Consider the following 17,390-nt stretch of genomic DNA (forward strand, 5'->3'; position numbering starts at 1 on the left):
TAGTGGGTGTGGTAATTGCCTCTACCCATTTTGATACATAATTGACTGCCACCAGAATATAAGTGTTTGAGTATGATGGTGGGAAAGGTCCCATAAAGTCAATTCCCCATACATCAAACAACTCAATCTCCAAGATCCCTTGTTGAGGCATGGCGTAACCATGAGGCAGATTACCAGCTCTTTGGCAGCTGTCACAGTTATGTACAAACTCTCGGGAATCTCTATATAGGATAGGCCAGTAGAAGCCACATTGGAGGACCTTGGTGGCTGTTTTCGCTCACCTCCGAAATGGCCTCCATATTGTGATCCATGGCAATGCCATAAGATCTTCTGTGCTTCTTCTCTAGGCACACACCTACGGATTATTCCGTCTGCATATCTCTTAAAGAGATAGGGTTCATCCCACAAGTAGTACTTTGCATCAGTAATTAATTTTTTCTTTTGTTGCCTGCTGTACTCCTTGGGTATGAACCTTGCAGCTTTATAGTTTGCAATGTCTGCAAACCATGGTGTTTCCTGAATGGCGAATAAATGCTCATCTGGAAAGGTTTCAGAGATCTCAAAAGAGGGGGGGACGCCCCTTCTATTGGCTCTATCCGGGACAGATGATCAGCCACTTGGTTCTTTGTCCCTTTTCTGTCTCTTATTTCTATATCAAACTCTTACAAAAGCAACACCCATCTTATAAGCCTGGGTTTTGAATCCTGCTTTGTGAGTAGATATTTAAGAGCAGTATGGTCAGTATACACAATCACTTTTGATCCTACCAAGTATGATCTAAACTTGTCAATGGCATAAACCACTGCAAGTAATTATTTTTCTGTTGTGTAATTTTTCTGGGCATCATTTAAAACACGGCTAGCATAATAAATGACATGCAGAATCTTGTCATGCCTCTGCCCCAGTACTGCACCAATGGTGTGGTCACTGGCATCACACATTAGTTCAAATGGTAATGTCCAGTCTGGTGCAGAAATAACTAGTGCTGTGACCAGCTTAGCTATAAGAGCCTCAAATGCTTGCAGACACTCTGTGTCAAACACAAATAGCGTGTCAGCAGCTAGCAGATTGCTCAGGGGTTTTGCAATTTTTGAAAAATCCTTTATAAACCTCCTGTAGAATCCTGCATTCTCCAGAAAGCTTCTGATTGCCTTAACATTAGCAAGTGGTGGTAGTTTTTCAATTACCTCCACTTTAGCTTGATCCACCTCTATTCCCTTGATTGAAATTTTATGCCCAAGGACAATTCCTTTAGTTACCATAAAGTGACATTTTTCCCAGTTTAAAACTAGGTTGGTCTCTTGGCATCTTTTCAGAACAAGTGCTAAATGGTTAAGGTAAGAGCTGAATGAGTCTCCAAATACTGAAAAGTCATCCATGAAAACTTCCAGAAATTTCTCTACCATATTAGAGAAGATAGAGAGCATGCACCTCTGAAAGGTTGCAGGTGCATTACACAGACCAAAAGGTATCCTTCTATAAGCAAACACTCCAGAAGGACATGTAAATGCTGTTTTCTCTTGGTCTTGAGGATCTACTGCAATTTGGTTAAAACCTAAATAGCCATCTAAAAAGCAGTAGTATTCATGACCTGCTAGTCTCTCTAGCATCTGGTCTATGAATGGTAAAGGAAAATGATCCTTTCTGGTGGCTGTATTGAGCCTTCTGTAGTCAATACACATGCGCCACCCTGTAACTATTCTTGTAGGAACCAGTTCATTCTTTTCATTGTGAACCACTGTCATACCTCCCTTTTTGGGGACAACTTGAACAGGGCTCACCCAGGGGCTATCAAAAATAGGATAAATAATCCCAGCCTCTAGTAACTTGGTGACCTCCTTCTGCACCACTTCCTTCATGGCTGGATTTAGCCGCCTCTGTGGTTGAATCACTGGCTTAGCATCATCTTCCAATAGGATTTTGTGCATGCATCTAGCTGGGCTTATGCCCTTAAGGTCATTTATGGACCACCCAAGAGCTGTCTTGTGTGTCCTTAGCACTTGAATTAGTGCTTCCTCTTCCAGTGGATTTAAAGCAGAGCTTATGATCACTGGAAAATTGTCACCTTCTCCCAGAAATGCATATTTCAGGGATGGTGGTAATGGCTTGAGCTTAGGTTTAGGAGGTATTTCCTCTTCCTGAGGAAGTTTCAGAAGTTCTTTCAACTCTTCTGAATCCTCCAAATTAGGCTGAACATCTTTAAAGATGTCTTCCAGCTCTGATTCGAGGCTCTCAGCCATGTTGATCTCCTCTACCAAAGAGTCAATAAGATCAACTTTCATGCAGTCTTTGGGTGTGTCTGGATGCTGCATGGCTTTGACAGCATTTAACTTAAACTCATCCTTATTGACCCTCAGGGTTACTTCCCCTTTTTGGACATCAATGAGAGTTCGTCCAGTTGCTAGGAAAGGTCTTCCTAGAATGAGAGTAGCACTCTTGTGCTCTTCCATTTCCAGCACCACAAAGTCAGTGGGAAAGGCGAATGGCCCAACCCTGACAATCATGTCTTCAATCACGCCTGATGGGTATTTAATGGAGCCATCAGCAAGTTGGAGACATATCCGGGTTGGTTTGACTTCTTCAGTTAAACTAAACTTTCTGATAGTGGATGCAGGTATTAGATTGATGCTTGCTCCAAGATCACATAAAGCTGTCTTGGTGCAATTACCCTCTAGTGTGCATGGTATCAGAAAGCTCCCGAGATCCTTAAGCTTTTCTGGGAAGCTTTTCAGAATGACTGCACTACATTCTTCAGTGAGGAGAACTCTTTCAGTTTCTCTCCAATCCTTCTTATGACTCAAGATCTCTTTCATGAACTTGGCATAAGAAGGTATTTGCTCAAGTTCCTCTGCAAACGAAATCTTTATTTCAAGAGTCTGAAGATAGTCTGCAAAGCGAGCAAATTGCTTATCCTGCTCCTCTTTATGGAGTTTTTGAGGATAAGGCATCTTGCCTTTGTATTCCTCAACCTTAGTTCCTGCAGGTTTACTTCCTACAGATGTGGTTGGAGAAGCCTTTTTAAAGGGGTTGTTATCAGCACTTGTGTGTGTCTGATCCCTTACTGGCAGCCAGAGTCAGAAGCTGGAGTGGCGTTGGACGCCAACTCCTTACTTGTTCCTGGCGTTTGAACGCCAGAACTGAGCTTCCATTGGGCGTTTGATGCCAAATCATTGCTTGTTTCTGGCGTTTGAACACCAGAGTTATTCTTCTCTGGGCTCTTACTGTCCTCAGAGGGATCGTGAATAGCAGTTTGTTCATTTCTTGGCTTCCTGCTGCCTTGAAGTGAGGTATTTAACGTTTTTCCACTTCTTAATTGAAATACTTGGCATTCTTCTGTTATTTGTTTTGATAACTGCTATTCTGTTTGCCTCAACTGTACTTCCATGTTTATATTAGCCCTTCTTGTATCTTGTAATATCTCCTTGAATTCGGCCAGCTGTTTTGTTAGAAAATCTAATTGCTGATTGAATTCAGTAATTTATTCTGCAGGACTGAGTTCAGCAGTTACTGTTTTAGCCTCTTCTTTCATGGAAGATTCACTATTTAGGTACAGATGCTGATTTCTGGCAACTGTATCAATAAGCTCTTGAGCCTCTTCAATTATCTTTCTCATGTGTATAGATCCACCAGCTGAGTGATCTAGAGAAATTTGAGCTTTCTCTGTAAGCCCATAATAGAAGATGTCTAACTGCACCCATTCTGAAAACATTTCAGAGGGGCATTTTCTTAGCATCTCTCTGTATCTCTCCCAAGCATCATAAAGAGATTCATTATCTCCTTGTTTAAAGCCTTGGATGTCCAGCCTTAGCTGTGTCATCCGTTTGGGAGGGAAGTATTGATTCAGGAATTTTTCTGACAGCTGTTTCCATGTCCTTATGCTAGCCTTAGGTTTGTTATTTAACCACCTCTTAGCTTGGTCTTTTACAGCAAATGGAAACAGTAATAATCTATAGACATCCTGATCTACTTCCTTATCATGTACTGTGTCAGTAATCTGTAAAAACTGTGCCAGAAACTCTGTAGGTTCTTCCTGTGGAAGACCGGAATACTGGCAACTTTGCTGCACCATGATAATGAGCTGAGGATTCAACTCAAAGCTACTGACTCCAATGGAGGGTATACAGATACTACTCCCATATGAAGCAGTAATGGGGTTAGCATATGACCCCAGAGTCTTTCTGGACTGTTCATTTCCACTTAGGTCCATGATGGAAAAAGGGAGATGATGCGGATTGCAAATAAAAAAATTTTTTTTTTTGAGAACCGAAATTAAAATAAAATAAAATAAAAGAAAATAAATGAAAAATTGACTATAAATTCGAAATTTGAAGAAAAATAAATAAAAAAAATTGAAAACTAAATTAATTAATTAAAAAGATTAGAAAAAGATGTGGGTGAGGATTTTCAAAAAAAAATGAAGAGAGAGAAATTGGTTAGGAAGTTTTGAAAAAGATATGTCTTAAAATTAAAGATACTTGTAAGAAAATAAAATAAAAAAAGAAAAAAGAAAAGATATGAAAAAGATTTGATTTTAAAATTTGAGATTAGAAAAGATAAGATAGGCTAGGTAAGAGAAGATAAGGAATTTAAATTAAAAAGTTTTGAAAATTAAATTTTAAATTTGAAAATTTGAAATTTGAATTTTGAAATTTGAACATTGAAATTTTAAATTTTGAATTTTGAATTTTTGGAAAAGTTAACAATATAAGGTAAGGATTTGAAAAAGATTTAAATTTTGAAGAGATTTGATTTTTTTTAAATTTGAAAATTAAATTTTGAATTTTAAATTTTGAAATTTGAATTTTGAAATTTGAATTTTGAAATTTGAATTTTAAAATTTAAATTTTGAAAGTTAGAATTTGAAATTTGAATTTTGAAATTTGAATTTTAAAATTTAAATTTTGAAAGTTAGAATTTGAAATTTGAAATAAGATAAGATAAGATTTTGAAAAAGATATGATTTTTTTGAAAAAGATTTTAATTTTGAAATTTTAAAACTAAGATAAGATAAAATAAAAAATTTTAAAATAAAATCTGAATTTTTAAAAGGAAAATTCAAAAAATCAATTAAAATAAAGAAAAAAGATATTTTTGAATTTAAAGAGGAAAGAGAAAAACAATAAGATAGCACAAGACTTAAAATTTTTAGATCTAATGCTCCTTGTTTTCGAAAATTTTGGAGGGAAAACACCAAGGAACACCAAATTTAAAAATTTTAAGATTAAGACACAAGGAAAACTCAAGAACACTTTGAAGACTCACAAGAACAACAAGAACAAAAGAAAGAACACCAAACTTAAAATTTTTAGAAAACCTCAATAAAATTTTCGAAAATTATAGAAAGATTGACAAGAAAACACCAAACTTAAAGTTTGGTACAAGATTTAATCAAAGAAAAATTATTTTTGAAAAAAGATTTTAAAAAGAAGATACCCAATTACCAAGAACATAAACCAACGCTCTAGCCAATTGAGCTGTAAATGTAACACTTGTTTTAAAGAAGTATTTTTAATAACTAAGAATAAATTTTTTTGAAAACTAATGTTTTGAAAAAGCACAAGAAAAACAAGAAAAGAAACAGAACAAGAAAAACTAAAGATCAAACAAGAAAAATAAACAAGAACAACTTGAAGATCCAGGAAAAACAAAGAACACAAATTCGAAAATTTAAAGGAAAATATAAAATATGCAATTGACACCAAACTCAAAATTTGGCACTAATATGATTTTGAACAAAGAGTTGTGCGAGTGCGAGGCTACACTCGCGCCATTAGCCTAAAACGAGTCACGCGACCGCGTGACCGACGCGACCGCGTCATTGAGTTTAAGCGCAAGTCGCACGACCGCGTGCCACACGCGACCGCGTCGCTTGCCCCGCACAGCCTCCCTAATTTTTCCAATTATCATATCTTTTTCTCCCCAAATCCTATTTTCTCTTTTCCCTACTTATTTCTTCTCCCTCCCTCCCTCCCTCCCTTCTTCATTCTTTCTCACTTTTTCCTCTCTCTCACCCCCATTAACAAGGTTTTTCTTTCTCCTTCCCTCCTTACTTTTCTATTATTCTTCTTATTTTTATATGCCATCTTCTTTTCTTTTCTTTTTACCTTCATTATTCATATTTTCTTTTTCTTTCTTTCTCCTTTTTACTTGGTGTTATCAATTTATGTGAGTCATTATTTATTGTTATATGCTTGTGGATTGTTGTAAATTTGTTTGACACTTATATATTGCTTTTTAAGGGATTACTTGCATGTCCAAATTCTTATTTTCAAGAACCTCTTCTACATGCATGCTATGTGTTTGTGAAAAAGCCCATATGGCATTATGAACTTCTCTACATTTTTCTACTCTAATATTGGTGCACAAATTGTGAATCACACTTTTCACAACTCGTACCACTAACCAGCAAGTGCACTGGGTCGTCCAAGTAATACCTTACGTGAGTAAGGGTCGATCCCACGGAGATTATTGGTTTGAAGCAATCTATGGTTATCTTGTAAATCTTAATCAGGAAATCAATTATAATTATCAGTATGAATTTCGAAGAATAACAGAGCATGGATTTAAATACTTGTTCTGCAGTAATGGAGAATATGTTGGAGTTTTGGAGATGCTTTGTCTTCTGAATCTCTGCTTTCTCCCTGTCTTCTTCTTCACGCACGCAAGGTTTCTCCTATGGTAAGCTGTGTGTTGGTGGATCACCGTTGTCAATGGCTACCATCGGTCCTCTCAGTGAAAAGGGTCCAGGTGCGCTGTCACCGCACGGCTAATCATCTGTCGGTTCTCACTCCTGCTGGAATAGGATCCATTGATCCTTTTGCGTCTGTCACTACGCCCAACCTTTGTGAGTTTGAAGCTCGTCACAGTCATTCAATCGTTGAATCCTTCTCGAAATACCACAGACAAGGTTTAGACTTTTCGGATTCTCAAGAATGCTGCCAATGGATTCTAGCTTATACCACGAAGATTCTAATTAAGGAATCCAAGAGATATTCATTCAATCGAAGGTAGAACAGGAGTGGTTGTCAGGCACGTGTTCATAGATTGAGAATGGTGATGAGTGTCACGGATCATCACATTCATCATATTGAAGTGCGAATGCACATCTTAGATAGAAACAAGCGTGTTTGAATAGAAAACAGAAATAATTACATTAATCCATCAGGACACAGCAAAGCTCCTCACCCACAACAATGGAGTTTAGAGACTCATGCCGTCAAAGAGTACAAAGTTCAGATCTAAAATGTCATGAGATGCGAAAATAGACCTCTAAAAGTTGTTTAAATACTAAACTAGTAACCTAGGTTTACAGAAAATGAATAAACTATGATAGATGGTGCAAAAATCCACATCTGGGGTCCACTTGGTGTGTGCTGGGGCTGAGACTTAAGCTTCTCACATGCCTAGGCTGTTTCTGGAGTTGAACGCCAGGTTGTAACCTGTTTCTGGTGTTCAACTCCCATTTGTAACCTGTTTCTGGCGTTTGACGCCAGACTGCAACATGGAACTGGCATTGAACGCCAATTTACGTCGTCTATCCTTGAGCAAAGTATGGACTATTATATATTGCTGGAAAGCCCTGGATATCTACTTTCCAACGCAATTGAGAGCGTGCCATTTGGAGTTCTGTAGCTCCAGAAAATCTCATAGTAAAGTCCAGAATTATGATTTTTATTTAAAAACTAATAGAAATATAATAAAAACTAACTAAATTACACTGAAAACATACTAAAAATAAATGCCAAAAAGCGTATAAATTATCCGCTCATCAAATATTCAATGCTTGCTTTTCACAAATTCCTTTACTATTTTATTCATTGAATTTAATTGTCAATACAAACATGATGGTTAGTTACGAGTGATAATATATTTAAATTGGACATTGAATGCTTGATATATGCTACTCATGCCTTTGCCTGCATGCCAATAAACCCCTTGCATTTACTTGTCCTTACATGCACTTGCTATATTTCCATTGATGGACTTTTCACATGTAATCCAGACCATGTGTTAACGTCATTCTTCTTTATTGTGCATTGATTATCACTTACATCGCCCTCTTCCTTGCTCTACCCCTTTAAATTTAATTTACTTTCCCTTCCCTTTTTCAGGATGGCCACCAAGAAAGGAAAAGAGAAAGCTACTCCCAAACAACCAGCAAAAAGAGGTACAAAGAGAGCATTAGTGGAAGAACCCTCTTCAACTGTGGTAAAGCCCTCAACAAAGAAAATTAAGAGGATCATAAAGGTTGATGGTAAAGAAAGAGCCTTCCCAGCAAAGGACACTGTGCGGTTTTCCAATCGCTACTGTGAGCAGATGTTCCCCATCCTAGCTGAAAGGAGTTACAACAATGAATACCTTCTCCTCCCCCCCCCGCCCAATATTGCTACCTTTGTTGAGCCGCAAATTGCCCGAAGACAATGAGGTTTCCTACAGAGACAGCCAAGGCAGGTCAATCTTTCTTGGGTAGTCGAATTCTACTCCAACTTTCACCTGCCAACCCTGCAGTCTGTCTATATCCGTCAGAAGCAAGTCCCCATTACTGAAGAAGCCATTCAAAAAGCTCTAGGTCTTCCCCCTGTCCCTGAAGGATTGGACGCCTTTCAAGAAGCCGCACTCAAGCGCCAGCTGTACCAATTTGACTGGGACACCGTTCTCAGAGTTATCGCACTACCTGGCAACAGATGGATCTACGGATACCATCGTACCCGCCCTAAGGGAATTTCGGCTTCAGCACTTACCTTGGAGGCTTGCGTATGGGCACAAATTATGTCCCATTACGTCTTTCCAAGCACCACGAGTCCTCCTTCACTGCGGACATGGCCGTTCTACTATGGTGCATCCTTACAGACCAACCTCTGAATCTATCAAGACACATCTGGAATGCCATGGGACACGTACAAATTGCAGGCAACTTACCTTTCCCCGCCCTGGTCTCAGATCTTGTCTCAGCAGCCGGAGTCTCTTAAAGAGCTGGGGACACCAAAGCAATGCTTCCACGGGATGATCAGTATGTCCCCAACTTAGTTTAATTATATTGATGTGGTGACAATGCTTCTTGTTTTCTGAATGAATGCCTGAACAGTGCATATGTCTTTTGAAGTTGTTGTTCATGAATGTTAAATATGTTGGATCTTGAAAGAATGATGACAAGGAGACATGTTATTTGATTATCTGAAAAATCATAAAAATGATTCTTAAAGCAAGAAAAAGCAGTGAATACAAAAGCTTGCAAAAAAAATAGAAAAAAAATGGCGAAAAAAAATAGAAAGAAAAAGAAAAAGCAAGCAGAAAAAGCCAAAAGCTCTTAAAACCAAAAGGCAAGAGCAAAGAGCCAATAGCCCTTAAAACCAAAAGGCAAGGGTAAATAAAAAGGATCCCAAGGCTTTGAGCATCAGTGGATAAGAGGGCCTAAAGGAATAAAATCCTGGCCTAAGCGGCTAAACCAAGCTGTCCCCAACCATGTGCTTGTGGCGTGAAGGTGTCAAGTGAAAACTTGAGACTGAGCGGTTAAAGTCAAGGTCTAAAGCAAAAAAAGAATGTGCTTAAGAACCCTGGACACCTCTAATTGGGGACTTTAGCAAAGCTGACTCACAATCTGAAAAGGTTCACCCAATTATGTGTCTGTGGCATTTATGTATCCAGTGGTAATACTGGAAAACAAAGTGCTTAGGGCCACGGCCAAAACTCATAAAGTAGCTGTGTTCAAGAATCAACATACTGAACTAGGAGAATCAATAACACTATCTGAACTCTGAGTTCCTATAGATGCCAATCATTTTGAACTTCAATGGATAAAGTGAGATGCCAAAACTATTCGAGAGGCAAAAAGCTACAAGTCCCGCTCATCTGATTGGAGCTATGTTTCATTGATAGTTTGGAATTTATAGTATATTCTCTTCTTTTTATCCTATTTGATTTTCAGTTGCTTGGGGACAAGCAACAATTTAAGTTTGGTGTTGTGATGAGCGGATAATTTATACGCTTTTTGGCATCGTTTTTAGTATGTTTTTAGTAGGATCTAGTTACTTTTAGGGATGTTTTCATTAGTTTTTATGTTAAATTCACATTTCTGGACTTTACTATGAGTTTGTATGTTTTTCTGGCTGAAATTGAGGGACTTGAGCAAAAAATCAGATTCAGAGGTTGAAGAAGGACTGCTGATGCTGTTGGATTTTGACCTCCCTGCACTCAAACTTGATTTTCTGGAGCTACAGAACTCAAAATGGCGCCCTTCCACTTGCGTTGGAAAGTCGACATCCAGGGCTTTCCAGCAATATATAATAGTCCATACTTTGGCCGAGTTTAGATGACGCAATAGGGCGTTGAATGCCAGTTCTATGCTGCAGTCTGGAGTTAAATGCCAGAAACACGTCACGAACCAGAGTTGAATGCCAGAAACACGTTACAAACTGGCGTTCAACTCCAAGAATGACCTCTCCACGTGTAAACTTCAAGCTCAGCCCAAGCACACGCCAAGTGGGCCCAAAGTGGATTTCTGCATCAATTACTTATTTATGTAAACCCTAGTAGCTAGTTTAGTATAAATAGGAGTTTTTACTATTGTATTAGACATCTTGGGACGTCTAGTTCTTAGATCATGGGGGCTGGGCATTCGGCCATGCCTGAACCTATCACTTATGTATTTTCAACGGTAGAGTTTCTACACTCCATAGATTAAGGTGTGGAGCTCTGCTATTCCTCATGAATTAATGCAAAGTACTACTGTTTTTTATTCAATTCAACTTATTCCACTTCTAAGATATTCATTCGTACTCCAACATGAATGTGATGAACGTGACAATCATCATCATTCCTCCACGAATGCGTGCCTGACAACCACTTCCGTTCCACCTTAGATTGAATGAATATCTCTTGGATCTCTTAATCAGAATCTTCATGGTATAAGCTAGATTGATGGCGGCATTCATGAGAGTCCGGAAAGTCTAAACCTTGTCTGTGGTATTCCGAGTAGGATTTAGGGATTGAATGACTGTGACAAACTTCAAACTCGCGAGTGCTGGGCGTAGTGACAGACGCAAAAGGAGGGTGAATCCTATTCCAGTATGATCGAGAACCTCAGATGATTAGCCGTGCTGTGACAGAGCATTTGGACCTTTTTCACAAGAGGATGGGATGTAACCATTGACAACGGTGATGCCCTTACAGAAAGCTTGCCATGGAAAGGAGTAAGACTGATTGGATGAAGACAGTGGGAAAGCAGAGATTTAGAGGAACGAAAGCATCTCTATACACCTATCTGAAATTCTCACCAATGAATTACATAAGTATTTCTATCTTTATTTTCTGTTTATTTATTATTATTCAAAAACTCCATAACCATTTGATATCCGCCTGACTGAGATTAACAAGATGACCATAGCTTGCTTCATACCAACAATCTCCGTGGGATCGACCCTTACTCACGTAAGGTTTTATTACTTGGACGACCCAGTGCACTTGCTGGTTAGTTGTGTGAAGTTGTGAAGTTATGTTTGGACCATGGTATTGTGCACCAGTTATTGGCGCCATTGCCAGGGAGAGAATGAACAACAAATTTTACAACCTCAGAGTAACAATTTCGCATACCAGTGACTTAGCTTTGCTAGAGTCCCCAATTAGAGGTGTCCAGGGTTCTTAAGCACACTCTTCTTTTTTACTTTGGACCTCGACTTTAACCGCTCAGTCTCAAGTTTTCACTTGACACCTTCACGCCACAAGCACATGGTTAGGGACAACTTGGTTTAGCCGCTTAGGCCAGGATTTTATTCCTTTAGGCCCTCCTATCCACTGATGCTCAAAGCCTTGGATCCTTTTTTATTACCCTTGCCTTTTGGTTTTAAGGGCTATTGGCTTTTTGCTCTTGCTTCTTGGTTTAAAGAGCTTTTGGCTTTTTCTGCTTGCTTTTTCTTTTTCTTTTTTTTTCTTTTTTTTCTTTTCTCTTTTTTTTTGCAAGCTTTTGTATTCATTGCTTTTTCTTGCTTCAAGAATCATTTTTATGATTTTTCAGATTATCAAATAACATTTCTCCTTTTTCCTTATTCTTCAAGAGCCAACATATTTAACATTCATAAACAACAAGTTCAAAAGACATATGCACTGTTCAAGCATTCATTCAGAAAATAAAAAGTATTGTCACCACATCAAAATAATTAAACTAGTTTCAAGGATGAATTCGAAACCATGTACTTCTTGTTCTTTTGTAATTAAAACAGTTTTCATTCAAGAGAGGTGATGAATTCATATTCATAACTTTAAGGCATAGACTTTTAGACACTAATGATCATGTAATAAGGACATAAGCATAAATAAAACATAAAGCATGGAAATTGAAAAACAGGAAAATAAATAAACAAGGAGATTAAGGAATGAGTCCACCTTAGTGAGGGTGGCGTTTTCCTCTTCTTGAAGAACCAATGGTGCTCTTGAGCTCCTCTATGTCTCTTCCTTGTCTTTCTTGCTCCTCCCTCATAGCTCTTTGATATTCTCTAATTTCATGAAGGATGATGGAGTGCTCTTGGTGCTCCATCCTTAGTTGTCCTATGTTGGAACTTAATTTTCCTAGGGAAGTGTTGATCTGCTCCCAATAATTCTGTGGAGGAAAGTGCATCCCCTGAGGCATCTCAGGGATTTCATGGTGAGGAATCTCCTCATGCTCATGTTGAGGTCCATGATCTCTTGTTTGCTCCATCCTTTTCTTAGTGATGGGCTTATCCTCTTCAATGAGGATATCTCCCTCTATGTCAATTCCAGCTGAATTGCAGAGGTGACAAATGAGGTGAAAAAAGGCTAACCTTGCCAAATTAGAGGACTTGTCAGCCACCTTATAGAGTTCTTGAGGTATGATCTCATGAACTTCCACCTCCTCCCCATGGATCATGATGGCCCGATCTACAGTAACTTCTGACCAGTTACTAGTAGGAATGATTAAGCGTTGAATGAACTCCAACCATCCTCTAGCTACTGGTTTGAGGTCAAGCCTTCTTAGTTGAACCGGCTTGTCTTTTGAGTCAATTTTCCATTGAGCTCCTTCCACACATATGTCCATGAGGACTTGGTCCAACCTTTGATTAAAGTTGACTCTTCTAGTATAGGGGCGTGCGTTTTCTTCCATTATTGGTAAGTTAAACGCCAACCTTACATTTTCCGGACTGAAATCTAAGTAATTCCCCCGAACCATGGTGACCCAATTCTTTGGATTCGGGTTCACACTTTGATCATGGTTCCTTGTGATCCATGCGTTTGCATAGAACTCTTGAACCCTTAGGATCCCGACTTGTTGAATGGGGTTGGTGAGAACTTCCTAACCTCTTCTTTGGATTTCAAGTCGGATCTCCGGATACTCATTCTTCTTGAGCTTGAAAGGAACCTCAGGGATCACTTTCTTCTTAGCCATAACTTCATAGAAGTAGTCTTGATGGACCTTAGAGATGAATCTCTCCATCTCCCATGACTCAGAGGTGGAAGCAATTGCCTTCCCTTTCCTCTTTCTAGTGGTTTATCTGGCCTTAGGTGCCATAAATGGTTATGAAAAAACAAAAAGCTATGCTTTTACCACACCAAACTTAAAATGTTTGCTCGTCCCCGAGCAAAAGAAGAAAGAAAGAAGTAGAAGAAGAAGAGAAATGGGGGAGAGGGAGAGAGAGTAGGTTTCAGCCAAGTGGAAGAAGAGAGGGTTGTGTTGTGTGAAAATGAAGAGGGAATGAGGGGTTTATATAGGAGTGGGGAGGGTTTTAGGGTTCAGCCATTTAGGGTTGGGTTTGGGAGGAAAATTATTTTGAATTTGAAGGTAGGTGGGGTTTTCGGGGAAGAGAGGATGGATGTGAGTGGTGAAGAGGTGATGGGGAAGAGTGATTGAGTTGATTGGTGAGGGGTATTTGGGGAAGAGAGTTATGAAAAGGTGGGAAGAGGAGAGAAGAAGGGTAGGTGGGGATCCTGTGGGGTCCACAGATCCTGAGGAGATCCTGTGGGGCCCACAGATCTTGAGGTGTTTGAGGATTTCTCATCCCTGCACCTTTTAAACGTGTAAAACGCCCCATATATGCAATCCTGGTGTTTAACGCCAGACTGCAGCATGTTTCTGCCATTAAACGCCACTTTCTTGCTTGTTTTGGGCATTCAACGCCATCTATAGCATGTTTCTGGTGTTGAACGCCAGTATGGTGCATGTTTCTGGTATTAAACGCCAGTCTGATGCTTGTTTCTGGCGTTTAACGCCAGCTTTCCTCTGGGTGCAATCCTGGCATTTAAACGCCAGACTGCTACTTGTTTCTGGCATTTAACGCCAGTTTCATGCTCTGTTTTGACGTTAAATGCCAGCCAGATGCTCCTTACTGGCGTTTAAACGCCAGTAATCCCTTCCTCCAGGGTGTTCTATTTTCAATGCTGTTTTTCACTCTGTTTTCGACTTTTCAGTAGTTTTTATGACTCCACATGATCATTAACCTAATAAAACATGAAATAACAAAGAGAAAATAAAATAAAAAATGATTAAATAACATTGGGTTGCCTCCCAACAAGCACTTCTTTAATGTCAATAGCTTGACAGTGAGCTCTCATGGAGCCTCACAGGTAATCAGAGCAAGGTTAGGACCTCCCAACACCAAACTTAGAGTTTGACTGTCGGGGCTTTGGTTGACTCTGTAGTGAGAGAAGCTTTTCATGCTTCCTCTCCATGGTTACAGAAGGAGATCCTTGAGTTTTAAACACAAGGTTATCCTTATTCAGTTGAAGGACCAACTCTCCTCTGTCCACATTAATCACAGCTCTTGCTGTGGCTAGGAAGGGTCTTCCAAGGATTATGGATTCATCCTTATCCTTCCCAATATCCAAGATTATGAAATCAGCAGGGATGTAAAGGCCTTCAACCTTTACTAGCACGTCCTCTACTTGTCCATAAGCTTGTTTTCTGGAGTTGTCTGCCATCTCTAATGAGATTCTGGCAGCTTGCACCTCAAAGATTCCCAATTTCTCCATTACAGAGAGTGGCATGAGGTTAATCCCTGACCCAAGGTCACATAGAGCTTTCTCAAAGGCCATGGTGCCTATAGTACAAGGTATTAAGAACTTTTCAGGATCCTATTTCTTCTGAGGCAATGTCAGTTGATCCAGATCACTCAGTTCATTGATGAGCAAGGGAGGTTCATCTTCCCAAGTCTCATTACCAAATAATTTGGCATTCAGTTTCATGATTGCACCAAGGTACTTGGCAACTTGCTCTTCAGTAACATCCTCATTCTCTTCAGAAGAAGAATATTCATCAGAGCTCATGAATGGCATAAGAAGGTTTAATGGAATCTCTATGGTCTCCAGATGGGCCTCAGAGTCCTTTGGTTCCTCAGAGGGAAACTCCTTATTGATCGCTGGACGTCCCAGGAGGTCTTCCTCACTGGGATTCACGTCCTCTTCCTCCCTTACAGGTTCGGCCATGGTAATCAATTCAATGGCTTTGCACTCTCCTTTTGGATTCTCTTCTGTATTGCTTAGGAGAGTACTAGGAGGGGTTTCAATGATCTTTTTACTCAGCTGGCCCACTTGTGCTTCCAAATTTCTAATGGAGGACCTTGTTTCATTCATGAAACTTAGAGTGGCCTTAGATAGATCAGAGACTATGTTTGCCAAGCTAGATGGGGTCTACTCAGAACTCTCTATCTTTTGCTGAGTGGATGATGGAAAAGGCTTGCTATTGCTAAACCTATTTTTTCCACCATTGTTAAATCTTTGTTGAGGCTTTTGTTGATCCTTCCATGAGAGATTTGGGTGATTTCTCCATGAGGGATTATAGGTGTTTCCATGGGGTTCACCCATGTAATTCACCTCTGCTATTGTAGGGTTCTTAGGATCATAAGCTTCTTCTTCAGAAGATGCCTCTTGAGTTCTGTTGGATGCAGCTTGCATTCCATTCAGACTCTGAGAAATCATATTGACTTGCTGAGTCAATATTTTGTTCTGAGCCAATATGGCATTTAGAATATCAATTTCAAGAACTCCCTTCTTCTGAGGCGTCCCATTACTCACAGGATTCCTCTCAGAAGTGTACATTAACTGGTTATTAGTAACCATGTCAATGAGTTCTTGAGCTTCTGCAGGCATTTTCTTTAGGTGAATGGATCCACCTGCAGAATGGTCCAATGACATCTTTGATAGTTCATATAGACCATCATAGAATATATCCAGAATGGTCCATTCTGAAAGCATGTTAGAAGGACACTTTTTGGTCAGTTACTTATATCTCTCCCAAGCTTCATAGAGGGATTCACCTTCTTTTTGTCTGAAGGTTTGAACATCCACTCTAAGCTTACTAAGCTTTTGAGGAGGAAAGAACTTGGCTAAGAAAGCCGTGACCAGCTTATCCCAAGAGTTTAGGCTATCTTTAGGTTGAGAGTCCAACCATACTCTAGCTCTGTCTTTTACAGCAAATGGGAAAAGCATAAGCCTGTAGACCTTGGGATCAACCCCATTGGTCTTAACAGTATCACAGATCTGCAAGAACTCAGTTAAGAACTAAAAAGGATCTTCAGATGGAAGTCCATGAAACTTGCAGTTCTGTTGCATCAGAGAAACTAATTTTGGTTTAAGCTCAAAATTGTTTACTCCAATGACAGGGATTGAGATGCTTCTTCCATGTAAATTGGAATTAGGTGCAGTGAAGTCACCAAGCATCCTCCTTGCATTGTTATTATTTTTAGCCATGTCTCCTTCTTTTTCAAAAATTTCTGTCAGATTTTCTCCAGAAAGTTGTTCTTTAGCTTCCCTTAGCTTCCTCTTCAGAGCCCTTTCAGGTTCAGGATCAGCTTCAACATGAATGTTCTTATCCTTGTTCCTGCTCATATGAAAAAGAAGAAGAAAGCAGAAAAGAAAATATGGAATCCTCTATGTCACAGTATAGAGAGTCCTTTATGTGAGTAGAAGAAAGTAAGAATAGAAGAAGGAAAAGATGAGAATCCAAACACAGGGGTGAGGATAGGAGTGTTAATGGATGAATAAATAACTAGAAGGAGATTAGAGATGAGAGAAGAATTTGAAAATTTAACAAAATAAAATAAAAATATTTTAAATTTAAATTTAAAATTCAAAAATTAAAATTGAAATTAAACTAAAATTAAAACAATTAGTTAATTAAAACGAAATTTTGAAAAAGAGGGAAGGAATTTTCGAAAATTAAAGGTAAAGAGTTAGTTGGGCAGTTTTGAAAAAGATATAATTGAAACAAAAAGATATGATTGATTAAAAGAGATTTGAAATTTGTTTTTGAAAAAGATATGATTGAAATTGAAAAAGATATGATTGAAACAAAAAGATAAGATTGATTGAAAAAGATTTGAAAATCAAATTTGAAAAGATAAGAAGTTAGAAAATATTTTGAAATTGATTTTGAAAAAGATGTGATT

General features: G+C 38.8%; 1 non-coding gene across 1 annotated transcript; it reads left to right on the plus strand.

Annotated features, from left to right (window-relative positions):
- Positions 1 to 16,191: 16,191 nt before the first annotated feature.
- On the plus strand, positions 16,192 to 16,299 carry LOC148577732 (small nucleolar RNA R71). The gene has a single exon (XR_015903441.1). It is a non-coding gene; the product is annotated as a small nucleolar RNA R71 (small nucleolar RNA).
- Positions 16,300 to 17,390: the final 1,091 nt, after the last annotated feature.

The sequence above is a fragment of the Arachis ipaensis genome, chromosome B1 (assembly GCF_059453495.1).
Source record: "Arachis ipaensis isolate K30076 ecotype BB chromosome B1, ASM5945349v1, whole genome shotgun sequence".
In the NCBI taxonomy this organism is placed as follows: Eukaryota; Viridiplantae; Streptophyta; class Magnoliopsida; order Fabales; family Fabaceae; genus Arachis; species Arachis ipaensis.